At 41.9% G+C, this 19320-nt stretch overlaps 1 protein-coding gene across 9 annotated transcripts in view; it reads right to left on the bottom strand.

Annotated features, from left to right (window-relative positions):
* Positions 1-19320, bottom strand: part of ADGRL3 (adhesion G protein-coupled receptor L3) — a 769462-nt gene that overhangs the window by 512557 nt on the left and 237585 nt on the right. The window contains exon 1 of one of the 9 annotated variants that reach the window (XM_067556896.1): positions 3584-3713. The exons of the other annotated variants lie outside the window; for them this stretch is intronic. The gene's annotated coding sequence lies outside the window, so the exon portion shown is untranslated. Of the gene's footprint in view, positions 1-3583; positions 3714-19320 lie in introns of those variants that run through there. 9 annotated transcript variants of the gene reach the window in all.

The following is a 19320-nucleotide window of genomic DNA, read 5'->3' as shown; positions in this document are numbered from 1 at the left end:
CATCATCCCCTGACTGTAAGCCTACTAAGCCAGTAAACAAGCCCAGGGATAGTCCCAAGTTCTTGACACAAGAGTGTATTAAAATAGTTACTTCTCAGATGCTAAGACGACGTTAACAGCAAAACAGGTGAGTTGATAATTAGCTGCTCACAAGAGCTTTATCTCCACAAGGAACAGATCTGATGGTTTTAAATTCTCTGCCAACAGATGATGATGAAACTTCTCACCCCATGGGTGGACTGACCAACTGTAAACAGTGCTGTTGAGTTCTCTTTCTTTCTTTCTTTCTTTTTTTTCTTTGGGGGGGGTTGTTCTGTTCTTTTTTTTTTTTTTTTTAAGTTATATTACTTCTAATGGAACCCTACAAAGTCACTAACATATTTCATGAATATCTGGACTGAACCACACCTCTCCTCTCTTAATTAATATATCAACCTTAAAGCCATGGATAAAGGCAGCAGGCTCTTTGGTTATCCCAAAGTCCTGGTTTAGAAGCAGGAGGGGCTGTCCCAAGACACCACACAAAGATCCTAGGTTTCATTGGTTACTACATGGTTCTGCTACACACAATCTCTCTTTGCCCATCTGTATTCATTTTGATTGAGGAGCAGAGCTTGTAAGAGGCAAAGTGGTGAAGAGGGAAAGGCAGGACACAATTACATTTAATAAAGCTGGTGAAGAGTTCAAACTGTCTTGGTTTTCAAGAAAGACCAGGAATGCAGGATCAAGAGAGGCAAATGTATGTCACAGCTCAAGGAAATTGCACTTGTACTTCCCATCCATGGTCCACCATCCATAGGCACCCACTCTAGGCTCCTGGTTCCTCAGCCATCATTTCTCAACCTTGTATTTAGCAGTGACACACTCAGTACCTTTCCCAGGCTGAAGAAGAGCTCTGTGTAGTTCAAAGCTTTTCTCTCTCACCAACAGAAGTTGGTCCAATAATAGATATTGCCTCCCCCACCTTGTCTCTCTAATCACCTCATTCGACCAGAGACCCATGTCTCTCTCCATCCTGATGGCGATTTTTTAGGCTACACAGTTCCCAATTTACACTGTGATATTCCCAGCAAGCCAGAGTGCCTAAAACAGGTCAGCATCTGTGCTCTGCTTCCTCTTTCTACATTCAGCTCTAATTGCCAGCAGTTACAATTATCACACAACTCTTTATAAGCAAAAGCATGCATTCTTAAGGTAAAAGCATCACAGAGAACATATATTAAAACAATAAATGAACCTACACACATGCTAAATAGCTTACCAGAGATCAACTCCAACTTCAACAAGTGTCTGGAGTCAATAGTGGTAGAAGTCAGTCATTCAAATCCCACCAACACTTTTTTCTGTGGTCTCAAGTTCATAACAGCCTCAGCTCAGAACAAGCAGACCCATGCCTGTTAGTCTTTCCTTTACATAGTGTGGGCCTTGGATCTTCATCTTTTGGAAACAGGTAAACAGTAGACAATGGTTCCATTCTTAGGAGGTAGCTCCAAAAGGCTGTTTTTGCATGACCAAAACTGGTGAATTCACTTCCCCCTAGAGATGCCCCAAGCAAACCACTTCCACCATCTGTCCAAAAGTCCCTTCTTGTTGGCCCATTGTTCAATACAGTCCTTTGAAGTTCATAACATCTCTCAGAGCACACAACAACACATAACCTTTGCATTTAATAAAACGGACTCCAAGGATACTTAAACTTAATTCAATGAGGTTTTCCAAGGATATTGAAGGAAATGGCCCAGTCATCCCCCTCCCCAATGCACAACTCCACCAGCAATATCAAGTTCTGGGATCCTCCCCATGCATAAAACTAACCGGGGAAGTAGATGAAAGAGACGAGGGATGGCAGGAACCCTGACACTAGCACTGAGAACTAGTAGAACATTTCATACTGTGATCACAGATGGAATATTTTCTGCTTATGGCAAACTTGGATGTTGTACTGGGTGGACAAAAAAAAGATTATTTTCAGGGGCAGCAACTATGTTAAAGATAGAGATTGAGGAAGTAGGTTTAGACCTTTGGGGTGTTGTGACCACAACTAATTACACTAATTATAATCATGTCACTGTTACCTTGTATGCCCCGTCTATTCATTGTATCCACTTATTGTCCCATCTCATACTTAGATTCTAAACTCTTTGGGGCAGGAATGATCATTGGCTATATATGTGCACAGCACCCAGCATGAGGAGGACCTAATCCCTGATTGGGGACCTCTAGATGCAATCATGACAGAAAGATTAACTAATAAAAATAATAAATCATCTGAGATTGTCACTGAGTCTTATGATTGGTTATAATGATAGTAATAATTAATAATAATAAATACTTAGCACTTCTGTTTTACATCTTTCAAACACAAGTTATTGGGCTCAAAACAGGAGCAGCTGGATGAAATTCTCCAGCCCATGCCATGCAGTAAGTCAGACTAGATGATCTAATGGTCCAGTCTAGCCTTAGAATCTCTGAATCTCTGTAGTGCTGTACAAACATTTTTCAGTCGAGTAATTCTCACAACTCCTCTGTAATGTACATAATTATACTTATCGTTTTAAAAGGTGGGGAAACTGAGAAATAGAGAAGGTAAGTAATATGCACAAGGCTGACCAAGAAATGTCTCAGTGCCTGGATATGAATTCAGAAGTTCCTGGCTCCCGGTTTATCTACTAGTTTACAGCTGCTTCTTCCAGTAGCCACTTTCCTTTCAGCTTTGGCCCAATGAGACACATCTTTCATTATTTCTACCATGTACCTGAGCTATTTTAGAGCTAAATTCTGCCACACCCTAACACCTTTCTGTGCAAGTAACCCTATTGATTGCAATGGAACCCCTCATGGAGCAAGGTGCTACTCAGCAAGAGTAAGGTTGGCAGAATCCAGAGCTAAACTTAGGGGAAGATTAGGACACCGATAGTGTTAGACGTTTCCAAAAGAAGGGAGGAGAAAAAAGCATTATCTCCCATTGATCTCTTCCTTCTTCTTCGGTTGTTATAAGTGCTGGCTATGTCTGTGCGCCATTAGAAAGGTCCCTCTGAGAGAGAAAGACAGGTCAACAGGATCATTTAATTTGGACCGGCTAGTTATGAAAGAATGACCCTGTTAAGATTGGCTCATTCCTGGGGGGTTGAGTTACAGTCACTATTTATTCTAGCCCTCAGGAGAGCTCGGCAGGCCAGAGTGCAAATTAAAGGATAATAAATAGTTGTGTGTATTTTTGTTACAAACTCTGAAACCGCACTAAAAAAACGAACCTGCTTTCATCTGAAACAACTTGAATCCACTGAAGGTTTCACTGAGTGTGACAGTCTGTACCCCATGTTCCCCCCTTTTACAAGACTGTGATAAATTTCACACAAAGTATGCCTTGTGAGGTACCATTTGAAAACTCATAATTTACTGATTATTACTGTCCTAGTAAAATATGTGTGGCAACACTGCATGTAAAATTACAGGATTCTACTGTTTGATATTACATAAAGACATATTCTGAGTCTGGGGAAGAGCCACAAACCAGTTCCCCAGAGACAAAAGGCTAGCTGATGCCTCAGCCACATGTCAACAAAATCAAATAAACCATCACCTGGTTAAGTGGCCATTCTTTGGCAGGAAAGAGCATGTGGGTGAAAATCTCCATGTTGACAAAGAAACAGTTGGGGATTCTTGTCCACACAGACTTTCTGTCTCCTGAATCTCAGCTGGTGATGATCCTTGAAGACGAGAAAGAACTATAAGAGAAGAGAGCAGGAGCCCCAAGCACTCCTCCATTTCTCTCTACCCATTCCATCCACAATACCTGAAGAACAAAGGAATCAAGCTTTGGACTGGGGGAGGGATCCTGACTGCTGAACGTGGTGAGAGAGACCTTCGCTTTGAATTCACTCAAGCTTGTTCAGTTAGGCATTAGGTGCTATTTACTTCTGTTTTCTTGTAACCAATTCTGACTTTTATGCCTCACTACTTGTAGTCACTTAAAATCTATCTTTCTATAGTTAATAAACTGGTTCTATTGTCTTAGCTAGACCAGTGTGTTTGGATTGAAGTGTTTGGGAAACTCCATTTGGGATAACAGGATCTGTGCATATAATTTTCTATTAATAAAATGATGGACTTTACATGAGCTTGTATTGTCCAGGAGGGTGCCGAGCAGTACAAGACACACATTGCTGGGGAAGTCTGGGACTGGGAAGTTGCTGGTGTTGCTCTGCAGCATAATGCAAGCGTGGCTGACCGTATAACTTGCAGTATAACTGGGAGTAATTTACAGGGTGGAGGCTGTATGAGAGCAGACCAGGAGTGGTAGGTCTCACAGCAAAGCAGTGTAAAAGGCATCCCAGGTTGGAGAATTGAAGGGACACAGCTGTTCATCAGTCCAGATTGTACCCTGGGGAATGTCACATTGAGGTTCTCACATCTCTCAAGCGAAGTCCATAAACTCAGGCAGCTCTTGCTTCCTCATCAGTGTCAGGGAGGGATCACAGAATTATAGAACCATAGGGCTGGATGGGACTTCAAGAAGTCATTTATTCCATTCCCCTCCCCTACCATGCTGAGAAGAGATTAAGTCTAGACCATCCCTGTCAGCTGTTTGTCTAATCCATTCTTAAAAACCTCCCATGACAAGTGATCCACAACCTCCCTAGTAAACTGTTCCAGTGCTGAACTATCCTAACAGGTAGAAAGCTTTTCCTATATTTGACCTAAATCTCCCTTGCTGAGAACTACTTGTCCTACCCTTGGTGGACACAGGAAACAATTGATCCCAGTCCTCTTTATAACAGCCCTTTACATGTTTGAAAACTAGTCAGCTTCCACCTCAGCCTTCTCTTCTCTAGAATAAACATGTCCATTTCTTTCGACCTTTCCTCATAGGTCAGGACTTCTAAACCTCTGATCATTTAGGTTTCTCTCCTCTGGATTCTCTCCAATTTTTCCACATCAGTCTTAAAGTGTGGTGTCAGAACTGGACACATCACTCCAGCTGAGGCCTCACCAATGCTGAGTACAGCAGCGCAATTACCTCCCGTATCTTATATGTGACACTCCTGTTAATATGCCCCCGAATGATATTAGAATTTTTTGTAACTGCACCGCACTGTTGACTTATTCAGTTTGTGATTCACTATAATACCCAGATCCTTTGCAGCAGTACTACCACCTAGCCAGTTATTCCCCCTTTTCAAGTTTGATTTTTTCCTTCCTAACTGTAGTACTTTGCACTTGTCTTTATTGAATTTCATCTTCTTGATTGCAGACCAATTCTCCAATTTGTCAAGGTTGTTTTGAATACTAATTATGTTCTCCAAAGAACTTGAAAGCCATGCCAGCTTAGAGTCATCCACAAATTTTATAAGCACACTCAACACTCCTTTATCCAAGTCATTAATGACAATATTGACTAATACTGGACCCAGGACTGAACCTTGCAGGACTGCACTAGATACATCCTCCCATTTTGACAGCAAACCATTGATAACTACTCTGAGTGTGGTCTTTCAACTAGTTTTGCACACATCTTATAATAATTTCATGTAGACCACATTTCCCTAGTTTGCCTATGAGAATGCCATGTGGAACTGTGTCAAAAGCTTTACTAAAATCAAGATATATCACATCTACTGCTATATAGATATATCACATCTACTAGGCAAGTAACCCTGTCAAAAAGGAAATTAGATTTGTTTGGCATTATTTGTTCTGTGCAACAGCAACACACTGTTGACTCATTCAGTTTGTGATCCAGTATAAACCCCAAATCCGTTTCTGGATTTATGGCTTTGACTTGAAGCCACATGTACATTGACAATTTTGCATGGGGTCAACCTGAAAACTGAGTGTCACTTTGCATTTTCAGATTTGAATCTAAGAATTCAAGATGATCCTCAAAGGGGTGGGGAGACTCTAAACTATCTTCCTCCAATACAAGTTGACTATATTCCAAATCCTGTTCCTTGTCTAATTCCCTGGAGGAACAAGGGTTCTTCTTGCCTAATACATTATTTTGTTGTGTGCCACTGTTGGAGACTTGTCTAGTGGGTTGAGCACTGACCTTGGACTCAGGAGACCTGCATTCAATTTCTGGCTCTGCCACTGGCCTGCTATTTTGACATTAGGCCAGTCACCCCTCCTCTCTCTGCTTTGGTTTTCCCTCCCACCTTGTATCTGTCCTATTTAGATTGTAAATTCTTGGGGATAGAGACTCTCTCTCACCATAAGTATGCACAGCACCTAGCACACCGGAGCGTCTAGCAACTAGTGTAATATAAATAATAGCTGCCATTCATTGTATCTTTGAAATAAAGTCCTTTTTTAGCTAAGAGAACGTTATTTTATTTAAAGAAAACTACGAAGTTGACTCGATGCACTTATGCTGATAAGCAAGCCTGCTATGCATGGTCACCAAAGGACACATCATCACATCTGGCTGCATGCCAATGCTGCTGGTACATTTTAGTTCACGTCGCACCCCTCAACCCAAAGAATCAAGATGTTTTCCCCATGCTAATCATGATAGCATCTAGAAACCATAATCATGGATCTGAGCCCCACTGAGCTGCGTTCTGTGTACATATTTAACAGACCCTGTCCTGAAGATCTTACAGACTAAGGGTATTTTGACACGTACAATGCTGCAGAGCCTCCGTTGCAGCACGTCTGGTGAAGATGCTCTATGCCGACGGGAGAGCGGTCTCATTGGCATAAAAAAACTCACCTCAGCAAGCAGCAGAAGCTACGCACACGAATACCTACGTTGGTGTAACTTATGTCACTCAGGTGGGTGGAATATTCACACCCCCTGAGAGACATAAGATTTTCCAACATAGCCTGTAGTGTAGGCCTAGCCTAAGGGACAACAGACAGATACAAGAAACAAGCAGGGAGAGCTCAAGGTAACAACGAGACAATACTCCAGTCCTCAGCATGGTAAGCAGTGGTAATAGGCACACTACGTTGTTTCTCAAAACCACTCAATCCCCACCCACTTAATGTGAGGCAACCATCATGCGTAGCATGAGTTTGTCTTTGTGATAATGAACCTGCTAATTTCTGGCTCTGATGGCGGGGGAGGAGGGAGGAAAGAACATTCCCTGCTACAAACCAACACAGCACCAGCTGAACCATGTCAGCTTCAAGGAAAGACACAAGGCTAAATTGACCCCTTTATGCAATTTTCCAAACTAGATAGGAGGGGTCGTCATCTCTCTTGATTTTCCTCTTCAAAGTTTTTGCAGAAGAACTGTGAAAGCAACTGGTTCAAACAAAGGGATCCTTCACAATTATCAGGAAGCCTTTAGAAAAGTCTGATGTTAAATGTCATGTTTTATACTGTTATCTCCCAAGCCTCAAGAAAGAATGAAGTTGATATCATACCCAGTATTTGTTTCTCCTTCTCTGCAGAGATATACTCTCTGCTGAAGACTGCATTCAGAAAGATACATTTGTTGAGAGAGATATGAAAAAAAAAATGCTTTGAAACTTTTTTTTCCCCTTTTAATTATGAAGCTTTAACACAGCTCACAAAGGATAATGAGACCAGATTCTGACACGCGCGCGTGCATAAAATCATATAAGATTAGGGGTGAAAGGGACTTCAGGAGGTCATCTAGTCCCACCCCCTGCTCAAAGCAGGACCAACCGCAGCTAAATCATCCCATCTCATACCACAGCTCCTCCTGATATCCACAGAGCTGCTCGAAGGAGTAAGAGCTTCTTAAGGTGAGTAAGGGTGGCAGGATCTGCCCCCAAAACATGCCTGTCACAATAATAGTCATAGATCTTGACAGTGCTCACTTTTTTTTTTGTTTTGTTTTAAATAAAAGAAAACAACAGACCACTTTCCTGACAATTGCAGAGGGGCAGGGAGATTAAATAGAGGATTGCAGATGACTTGTCATTCTGGAAGGAACTTTGAGCCTGAGACAGCAAAACCCTTACGTATGTGTTTACTTTTAAGTATGTGTTTAACTCTCACTGACTAAAAGTTAAGTGTTGTGCTGAATTAGGGCCTTAGTGTGGACGTGTCTGGTAGGTAGAGAGCCCTATAAATCCATGAATATCTGCTTTATACCATTTTTTTGCAGATCAGATGGTCAGGAAGGTCATGGATGGACTTTCCGGGACTTCTGGGGCAGGGCTGGAGCAGCTGCAAGCCCTGGGCACCACTGGAATGGCTAATCAGCTGTTAGGAGGCAAGCTGGTCTGGATAGCTGATCAGCTACTAGATAGCTGGCTGCAAACAGCTGAGTGGTGGTGGGGATCCAGATACATCTAAAAGAGGGAGGGCGGATTGCGGGTAGGATAGGAGTTTATTCTAGAGGATGTGGATTTGTATGTATGTATGTGGATTTATGTATGTGGATGTATGTATGTGGATTTGTATCTGTGCCGGGCTCTACTTGTGGGCACAAGCTGACATTGGATGTGGCACTGTGCTGCCTCAGTGGGAACTTAGGAAAATGCTACAACTTCTGGAGCTATGAGGTATGGTGACAGAGAGGTGGAACAGCCTCCTGCTGCTACACACACGCACATGCCTGCGCCAACTCCGCGCTTAACCTGCTTAGGTCAAGGTCAGCTGAGTGCAAGGTCTGTGATTGTGAGTGACCCTTCCACAGGTAGTAGTAGGACCATTGCACACTCCCCACACAGGAGATGGCCACAGTTTGGCTAACGACTAATAATCAGTGATGAATATGTTTGGTACATTGCAAGAGCTAATCCCCTAAAAAAACCAGGACGCTGCGAAAGCACAACTCAGCCCCTGGGAATGACGGTCAGAAGGTCTCTCCAAGCACAAAGGAGTTAATTTAACACCATCATTTCCCAGAGACTCAGAGGTGGCCTACTGTAGGCATTTGCCTCATGCATCCCTTATGGAGCAGAGAAGGTGACACCCCGGAGAAATGCTTTCTGACACACTATGTATATTGGACTAGGGAGTGGTATGCAAAGCATGAGATTTACCATATCAGCACAGACCCAAGGTCCATCAAGCCCAGTATCAGATGTGTCAGAAGAAGGTGCAAAAAACCCTGCAGTGGGCATTTATGGGATAAGCTGCCCGCCGCAGACTGTTTCCTCCCGTCCTCCATTAAAGGCAGGTTTGTGCCCTAAACCAAGAGTATTTATAGCCCTTCCAGAACTCATTTTAGTTCTTTAAACATGTACTATGTTAATGCTGGATATTTTTGTTATCCATATAAGTGTCTAAGCTTGTGGCCTCAATGAGATCAGATGGCAGAAAACATCATGGATGTTGAAAGCAGTACTTTTCTAAGACAAAGTAAGCCACAGTGCATTTCATTTATTTGTAATTCATCCTCCTTTGCATTAATTTACAAAGTAAATTGTAAAGCCGAGTCCAAAGTAATATAAAAGCCCCTGCAAGGACAAAGCACACCTGCAATACCTCCACTACACCCTGATCTCACTGGGGAGTAAATATACAGAGGCAGCAGGATACGGGGGGTTGTGAAACAAGTAAAGTTAGTTGTGAGTAGACTTAAATGAGTAGCCTGCCTAAAAGCACAAAGTGACATTTCTTTTGGGGAGGCACCCAGACACCACATGCTCTCAGAGATGCCTGCAGTTTTGTGCCAAAGAAGGAATGCCAGATCACAGAGCGACGAGTTTCTGGCTGAACAAAAGGTGTAACATGTGCCTTGGACACCCATCATGGCCACTCAGATTTGTCCAAATTCATTTAACTGAAGGATACATAGTACATTATGTGCTGACAGTAGCCTCACACCATGGGACAAACTAACCCACAAATCAGTGAGCCTGACATCAAAGAAATGCACTGGGTACTCAGTTGAAGCATACGGCCAGTCAAAGGGACATAATCCAATACATCTATATTTGGTATAGCATCTCTCACACAAACTGTATCCCCAGTATGCTATGATGAGTGAAGTAACCCAATTACAGAACAAAAACACTAAACAGCAGAGGAAGGGGGAAATGAAGTGGTACAGGGCAGGGAGAAGAGACAGGAGAATTAGAGCAGCACAGGAATGCTGCCTGACCTGTTCCAGAAGTGAGGAGATTGGGGGGAGGGTGGGGAAGAGAAAAAGGAGGCACACACAAGGAAGGGGGAGTGGATGAGGTAGAGATAAAGCCTGCAAGGTACTGTGTGTTGGGACAAGTCCCAAGTGCAGTGTTTAAAACAAGGAAATGCTAACCTATATAGCAAAGCAGATAGCACAACGAACGAGAGCCATTAAATTCATGTGAATAGAAACCAGGATGATAAGCCATAACACTGAATTGTCCTTTAGTCTATTGTAGTGCCCTTTTCTAACCCCAAACAAGGGGCTCTGACCTGATCCCATTTCAGTCAGTGGCATTATGCCCAACGATGTCAGCAAATTTAGTAGTGGGCTCATATGTTGGAATAATAGTCAGTTTCACCAGCTTATAAAGAAATATATATATGGCTCCTAATTGTTTCATTTTCTAGACTTTGAGTAACATTTTCAAGAGCACCCCAGAGATTTTGTAGCCTAAGTCTCATTGACTTTCAAGTGCCTAAGTCATTTCTGAAAAGGGCAGTTAGGCTCCTAAATCACTTAGAGCTTGTCTACATGAACATTTAATCCATAACAGGCTGGGGTGAGATTCTACCAGCTGCACACTAACTGTCTGTGTGGACCCTATTGACATGCATTAACTGCTCCTCAATGCACTTTGCTGTGGGCCTCTGAAACGGAACTATGTCAATGCGCGCTGATTAAATTAATGAGCAGCAGCATGGTCCACATGGACCTGACAGGCTAGCACAGGGTAGATTCACACCCCACCCTGCTGTGACCTTACTGTTCATGTAGACAAGCCCTGAGACTTTTTTGAAAACATTACCCTGGATCTCCGTTCTCTCTCTCTCTCTCTTCAGGTTGCACCAGCAGCACTGCTTCAGGCACATAACATGATAATGTGACAATTTGCTAGTTAAATATTTTTTATTCATTCACACATCTGTCTTTTTAGGGTAGGGTTTTCAAAAGTGCTCACTCCAATTCCCCTGGAAGTCAATGGTAAAACTCCCACTGGTGCAGAGTTAGATTAACACTGACTGCTTTGGAAAATCCCCTGTGCCCTTAATCTATGCTCACATCTGCAACACAAACACCACACCTTCCTGCTGCCCTCCCGCACCCCAACCACATCCTTTTAGAACAGGGTGGGCAATAATTTTCACAGAGGTGCCACTCTACGAACTTTGTCAAGTCGATACAGGCCAGGGCCGCTTCCGGTCATGTGATCGGCGGTAGTGATCAGCCTCATGCCCCGAGCAGCACACATGCATGTTGGCGTTCTAGCTCCATCTGCAGGAATTGCATCTTAGCAATGAAAACAGACCAAGACAATGTCTTCATTCGGTGGCTGCTGCCCACTCTGTTGTCCTGAAAGAAACACACCATTTCCTGACTCCAAACCAGGAAGCTCTGAGCTGATACTAAGAAAGCCAAATGAAAAGAAACTCAGCATAAGTTAATAAATGGGAATAACAACCAAGGCCTCTATTCCGTACGCAGCTCTGTGAAAAGGAGAGCACCAAAGCAAGGGCCAATAAGCCATGGAATTCTTCAGCAATGGGGTGGGATCTTTGGTGGAGAAACATGGCCCTTCGTTGCTCTTCTGTTGATGCAGAATTGAGCTCCCATAAACGCTGAAGGCCCCGGCCAGCGGGATGAATTGCAATAGCCAGTCTAAGAGGCCTCTCTCTCTTTCAGGGCAGCATAATGTAGGATGAAAATGCTACACAATAAGTTACTGCTGGAACTCTCCTCTGGCTTGCAAACCGCACGAGGGGAGACTGCAGGCATAACAGGCAAGTCAACAGCAGCACAGCAAAGGAACATATATTTGCTATAGCACAGAGTGCCTGAGATGTATGAGGAACAGCCCTCTGCTGTGCCTGAAAACTAACAGCCACACACCCTTAGCCATTCTGCTTCGCTGGCAGCAGTATCGCGAGTGGAAAAGATGCAATGGAAAGCAGCGGTTGCTTGTAGACACCTGAACCTTTTGCAAGATGTCACCTTCTGCAGATCGTTACAGAGAAAGGGCTGGACTCGCTCAATCATTTAATCATAATGGCTGTATTCTAAAAGTTGGCTCTCAAAAATAAAGCTTTGGGTGAAATGTTCAGATCTGAAATAAGGATGAAACACATTTCAACTCCGCATACTGTCTGCTGTTCTCCAGCAGCCGCTTTGAGAGGATTTTCTCTGTCAGAGCTGATGGGAGTTCCATCATTGCTGAGGAGATTTGGTTTTGATATCTTTCAGATGTAGCTGGCATACAGCGCTTTCAAAGACATTCCACACACTCTACAACCTGCATTCTCTGCTCTGGGAATTAAGTGCACATTTTTCATTACAAACACTGACTGTAGCTCATTGATGTCTCATGTTTTCTATTCTTCATTTCATTTATTTTAAGAAAGAAAAAAGATGGCTCATTAGATGTGCTCTTCACAGACTGCTATAAATATAGACTAGCCTACATACATTTTCATCTGTCTACGTCTTATACCTGTAACTTGAGTTGTTTCTTTAGCAGCTAGTAACAAATCAAAAAAGTAAGCAGTACCATAAAGTAAATTATGAATCACCATTTACAGCACTTCCACAATGTTCATTAATTCTAAATTGTTAGTACTAAAATATCCAAAATGTAAGAAACTCAGCAACCCACATCAGGATTTATTTCACTGCTATCTTTGGAAATGAAGTTATTTTTTCAGGTTTAAAAAGTGCTCTATACACTGCCAATCTGACTTAATTATCAATCAATTGGCCAGTTGGGGGACCCAGCATAAAGAGTGAAGGGGAAATAGCTTAAAGGATTTTGGAGCACAAGTCCCATTGCTGTTTGAGGGGCTCAGTGCTCCCATAATCCTTAGGTCCATTTGAAACACTGCTTACTGTTAAAATGATATTCCCATTTTAAATCAGCTATGCCTTTATACTATTTTGCCAGAGAGGAGAGACCTAAACAGGGTGGATGAAAATGCTTGATGCTGTACCTTTAAGTTTATAATGCATTAAGGCATGGCGGGTCAGATTTTCAGATGAGTGCTCTCAAATGAGTTTCAGCTCTTCTGAAACTCGGGCCCAGCATAAATAAGATTCTCTAAATTATGGGGGTTTTTTTCTCAAAATTTACAAGAATTACTTAAAGATGATAAAACATATCCACATACTCGATTCTTTTGCCTTCAGGAAATAAGCTGCCATGTTATATAACTCTCAGGGCTTCAGTAAGAATTTTGAGAACATATAGCCCTGAGCCTCCCCTGTGATAGGCTTGTTTATGCCACTCCAGCAGCAGGAAGCTGATGGAAAGCTGTCTTAACAGGCTACCTGGGGCTTCCCTTCCAAAGGGGGAACAAATCAGCAGAGCACTTCCACCCTTAACTCTAATAGCAAAATCCCTCTCTGTACCTTGTGCTGCTTTGAGTTTTACCCTTTATGAGCTCAGTTAATATCTCTGAGGCCTCAATCCTGTTTCCAAGCATGGTCGAGAGCTCTTTCTGTTTAGAATATCTGTTTCAGAGTGACAGACAGAGTCATGGAAGATTTGTGTGGGTGGTGGCTGAGGGGTGTGTGCTGCAGTGAGGGGCTGCATGTGTTTAGGGTTATTGTGTGTGCTGGTTATGTAGCTGTGTGGGTGGTTTTGCAGGCCTCTGGCAATTGGGCCAAGTAATCCACCATATGTGCAGTCTCCCTCATACAACCAATGAAATTGTTGCATGCAATGTAGCTGCAGAGTAAGGATAGTGATTGGTAGAGTTGACTCTGCTATCACAATGGTCCAAGAATCAGGGTGTGGCATATATACAAGCTTTCCTGAGCTGAACATTGAATGGCTGTAATTCATAAAGTCAAAATAACTAAAAACTTAAAAATTGGATGGTGGCAGGCCATGAACCACAGTGATTTTCTGAACAAAAGGAGCTTGCAGTCACATCTGGTGCTGCTGTCATTGATTCACTGACTCAACAGACATTCTAGGCTTCTGAGTGACACATAGAGGTCTACTCCTGGAATCTTATTCTATACTCGTGTTTGCAGGATATTATATTATACTATGTTATGATGTGTTTGCCTTAAAGCTGTGGTGTGTAGGGGCTGAGGACACCAATCAGCGGCTGGAGGTATGATGCTCTATATTACACAGGCAGGCATCATGCTCCTAACAACCCCCTTGGAAGTGAGCTCATTAATGGCCACTGATGCAGTTTTTTTCCAAAGGGCAGAGTGCATATTCCTCCCAGTGCCAAGCTCCTGCAGACAGCTTTTGTGCAGGATGCCAGGGTTCTGGGCCACCCATAAGCCACCCGGTGTGAGGTGCTGCATCAAAAGGTGACCTCCTTTTCAGCTCAAGGAGCACAGGCAGCTATATGACAACAGTCTCCTTTGTGGGATACAACAACACAAGGTAGGAGCTCCCTACACCTTCTTCCCTCACCTCAATGCAACCAGGCAGTGGCCGCTATCATTTACTTCTTAAACTTTTCAGTTCAGAATGCAGGAGAAGCAAGGGTCTTACTTTGGTTTTTGCAGAGCGGTTTGTAGAGTCCAGATTAGCTTTTGTCCCTTTCCATTTCATTGATCTAGAGGGCAACCCGAATGTCCTGTGCCTTGCATTAATATTAAAGAAGACTCATCTGCATGTAGAACAAAGCCGTTCCAGGAGAAAATACCACTTTGTTTCATTGCCTCTGCTGCGTATTTGAAGACCACTTAAATTCAGTCTTGGACCTGCGATCCAAACCGTCCAATGGCCTTGTGAGGAAAGTTCTGATATAGTAGATTAATATTCAAGAAAAGCAAACGTTTACATGGAGTGCATTTCTCCTGCAAGTGTGGGCAGGAGGAAGAGAGAGGTGCTGTACTGGAAAGGTTTTACTACATTAACAGCACAATAAAAAGGGCAAGTGTAATGGTTACAAAAATTATCTGAAAGACATTAACTACTTTCCATTCTCAGCCCCTCCACTGTCAAGTGTTTCAAACACCAGCTCAGGATCACTCCACCCAACCAGTGTTTTGGCATCAAAGTGACATTACATCCACCATTGTGTGTGTTGCCATTAGTTTAAATCAGTTTTACAGCCAGTTCTCCAATCAATAAATACAGAAACATGATGGGAGAAAGGAATTAGCAATTCGTAATCCTGAGATTACATAAATCCCTTGGGGCAATCAGTTATTAATGGCTGTTATATTTATTGGGGTTTATAGCAGGCCTGTAAACCTGAGCCATCACAAGGATGCAGGGAGAGATAGTGAAAAAGCTATTTGATTAGCGTGTTCCTCACAGGAAGTGCTGACAGAATATAAATTTGGCTCTCCCTCGACGTACTGGATCTGTTAATGAGCGTGCCAATTAACAACTGAACTAAAGACCTTGAAGGGAAAGCTGTCAAGAAGGTGAACTCCTTGCCTGCTGGAAATGGATGCGGAGCTTTTGATATAGTACATCTCTAATGCTCCTTTCCAATACCACCCAACTCCTTGTCTTTCCACACTTTGTTCATTTCACCCAGGATATACAAACACCGGTCAAATACAGATGTTGTAAATTCCAGCGTGCTGACACTTAAAATAAATGTGTTCCAAAGAATAATAAAACATGCACTCCTCTTCCATCATTACAGAGAATTAAGGAGGATTTCTCGCCCGTGTCAAATACTTAACATGTTAGGAGAATACACAGGGTTAGAAATAATAACTAACAGATGGGACTTTCTAACCCTAGTTACGAAGAAGTTAGATGCCTAACTCCTATTGAATTGGGCACCTAATGCCCCTGAGCTCTTTTGAAAATCCCACCTTTGTATCCGTTTATTTTTCCAACAGTCAACAATCATTTTCTTAATGAAATTTAGGAGCAAAAACATAAAAAGAATGACCAAGGGAGAAGTAAACAAAATCAGTCAAATTCTCTGGTGTAAAGAGTGTTGTACGTTATAACTTGGATTTGAATTGGTCAGACAATGTGGTATTAATGTAACTTGCACCAATCTGAGTGTGCAATGAGTGTGACATTAAAAAGGAAGGCTGCCTCCTCTGACTTCCTTCTCTTAGCTGCTGTTCCTACTACCCCCATTCTGATGCCTTGGCGTGTAAATTACGCTCGTTTCACACACCTAATGAATTCCAGATCAAAACTACTCCATCACATGCACCTTTTTTCTGACAAGTCATTCAACAGCTAACTAACACCAGCATTTTCATCACCGAAAAACGTGACTTCCACAGGAACCACACCTGACACTGTATGGAGAATCTAAATTCTATCACAACATTTGAATTCATGGAATCTCATGGGATGAACTCAACACAGAGTTGGACTTCTGGTCTAGATTCTGCCTAGTATGTGAAAGTCCCACTTTATCTCACCATGAAATGCCAAGATTCTCTGGAGTAAGCCTATGAAAATAATCTTTAGCAAAAAGTTGTTACTGAAATAAACGCTGTAATTTCTCTAAGAGCATATCCTTCTGCTGAAACTAATTATGAGAAAGCTGTTGCCTAATGAAAGTTTGCTTTAAAATGACTTGTTATTCATAAGTTTGCTTTGAAGAGTGGCCAGGCTTTTAAAATTAAATATTAGCAGTCTGTTACCTTATCAAACAAACCTGAATATGTCAAGTTAATATTTTAATAATTTTTTTCCTCTTTCCACTTTAAGTTTAGTTCTTAATTGACTTGCTGGTTTTCTTTAAAGCCAGTAAACTCAAAGGTCTAAATAAAGGAGAGGATTTCACACTTTAATGGTTTAGGAGTGCACACTTTGTCTGGATGATTGATGGATCAAATGTGTGCTGGAGAATGCTGCAATGTTGCTTTCATCATCCCTGTTCCTCAAGGAGTATCACGACTGGGCTGCCTCAAACTCCCTCTTTGCTGCCAGCAACAACAGTCAAATTATTACTAATTTTAAATGTATTTCCTTTCCTTAAGGGATGTTATTAAATGTGTGCTATTGTGTGAGCATTGGCAAAGGCATAAATGAAAGCCTACCTCCTGAATATTGGTGAATATGAGAGTCCAAATGTACTACTTTAGCTCTTAAGCTTGGTGTACTGTATTGGCTGTTCAGACTCTCTGCTATTTGTTATGAGCCTGAAATTGCCTGATGAATGATTTACAGAGCAGATGCACACACATTAAGGTGTTGGGCACCTTTGAAATGCACTTAATAACCGAGTGAAAGGTAACACTCAGAGATGGATAGTAGAAAAAGTTTGGCATAAGTCAAGGATTGTGCATCAGACAGACATTAAATGTAGATTGAGGGCACTTATTAAAGAAACATGTAATGATTTTCAAAATGCTTTCTAACTATATTCTATTTATTTTCACTGCTAACTAGTCAAGCAAAGGAGAGTAGCTTTACTGGCTTAGAGATCAGTGTTGGAAATTAGGATTTTTGAAGTACGTGTATATTCTCCAAAGTGACTAACAATCGCTGTCTATATTTTCATGTTTCTATCAAATTTCCTCAGTTTACATGGATTGCATTTTTACCCGCCAGTCTTACCAATGGGATATGGAAGTCAGGCAAGTTCCTTCTAGCACCAGTATCACAATTGATGAAGGTTTCACATATAAAACTTAGTTAATAATTCTGATGTGAGCCCGAGTAAAACCCAGCTCACTCTCCCAAAGCTGTATTGGCTCTGCTACTCTAACAGGAGCAAAAAAGGGAGTATGAATTTACCTTGGTCAGTAAAGTGATCAGGCATGAATCAGTCTACACACAGGGAACAAATCTATTAATAAGAAGGTGCCAGACTGATTCCCAGCACCCACAGTTAGCAATGGATTTTTTCAGTAGAGCTCAGCTCCCATTTCAGCCCCTAACAAAACTACCTTTCAAAAATAGCTCAGTGCTGTTAGGTGCTGTACTCCATGAAAATCCAGCCCTGAGTTTCAAACAAACATGATGTCATTCCAAAGCATGGCTATAATGCTTGTTTTGCTTTTCATGTGATACCAATCATGGAGAGAGAAAAAATTGGTTATAAGATATATTATTTTCATATATGATCCTTCCTCTAAGTTGAGGACTATATTACATATTTACAGATGGGTGGATGCTTATGATCTAGCTGGGTTTTTCCAGTCTCTGATTTGCATGATTCTGTCCTGTCATTTATGTTTTTATCAACATTTCATGAACACTTCTACAATTAGTCTTCTGTCTAAAAATTATCTAAAAGTCAACCTGTGTAGTAGTGGAGGGATGCCCATGAATCACTAAAGGGAAACTCAGGAACACCAGGCTAGCATCCCCGTAAGTCAAAGAAATACCATACTATAGGGAAAGGAAATAATAGCAGCAGCAGTATTTTAAGAAATTGCCATATCTGAAAACAGAAACAACAAATAGGTTCAAGATTTCACTCCAGATTTGCTCAAGGGAAAAAAGGATAAATCCCTCTGAACTGCAGTAAAGAGAAGCAGCCTCATTACAGATGTCCCAAGCAACAAGGGTAAAAAAAAAGAGTACGGTGTGAGGAACGCTCCACTGGCTGTTATACTCAAAGTGGGGTACAGGAGAGTCATATTTCTCCTTATTTTCCTACTTGTCTTCCCATGTTCCTAGTGTTTCTTTTCTCCCTTTTCGTGTTCTGGCACTGAATACTGATGAGACAATACTTGATCCATCCTCAGGCACTTATTTTCAGACAATTAGCTTAGCATCATAGAAGCACTTAACAGCCCTCACTTTCCAGGCTGGGAGACAACTGCCTAAGAGGCCAGGTGAGGTAGTAAATTATTGCCAAAAGGATGTTTTTAAAAAAAAAAAAAAAAAAAAAAAAGCTCTCAAAGCATTGTTTTGACAAAGGGTGGTTGCTACTCTTTGTCTAAAGTTGGGAGGGGATAAAATGATCCAAAACAACAACTAGAGCAACTGTTAGCAACATTCCTCTAATACCAACCAGCATTGATGATGCCCCAAATCTATAATTTCTACACTTTGCCATTAGAGGGTGGGTAGCTTTTGTGTGACATCCTTTTTACAAGTTACTGATTTATTCTTCTAACAATTACTGAAGTTCTCTCTCTCTCTCGGTATTTATATGGTTCTCATTACCATAATACTCTAGGGCCTTCCAACCATTAATGCACTGTATTGTCATTCCGCCCCCTGAGGCAGGCCAGTCTTCACCCTATTTACAGATGGGGAATTGAGGCACAGAGAGATTAAGTAACTTGCCCAAGGTCCCACACAGTGTTTGTAGCTAAGCCAGGTCTCTTGAGCCCTCATAAGGCACTCTGTCCACTAGAACAACTT

This window comes from Emydura macquarii, unplaced genomic scaffold, assembly GCF_026122565.2.
Source record: "Emydura macquarii macquarii isolate MOO-44397 ecotype Brisbane River unplaced genomic scaffold, CSIRO-AGI_Emac_v2 contig_1790, whole genome shotgun sequence".
NCBI lineage: Eukaryota > Metazoa > Chordata > Testudines > Chelidae > Emydura > Emydura macquarii.
The sequence above is the reverse complement of the archived record's forward strand: the minus strand, read 5'-3'. Positions and strand labels throughout refer to the sequence as shown.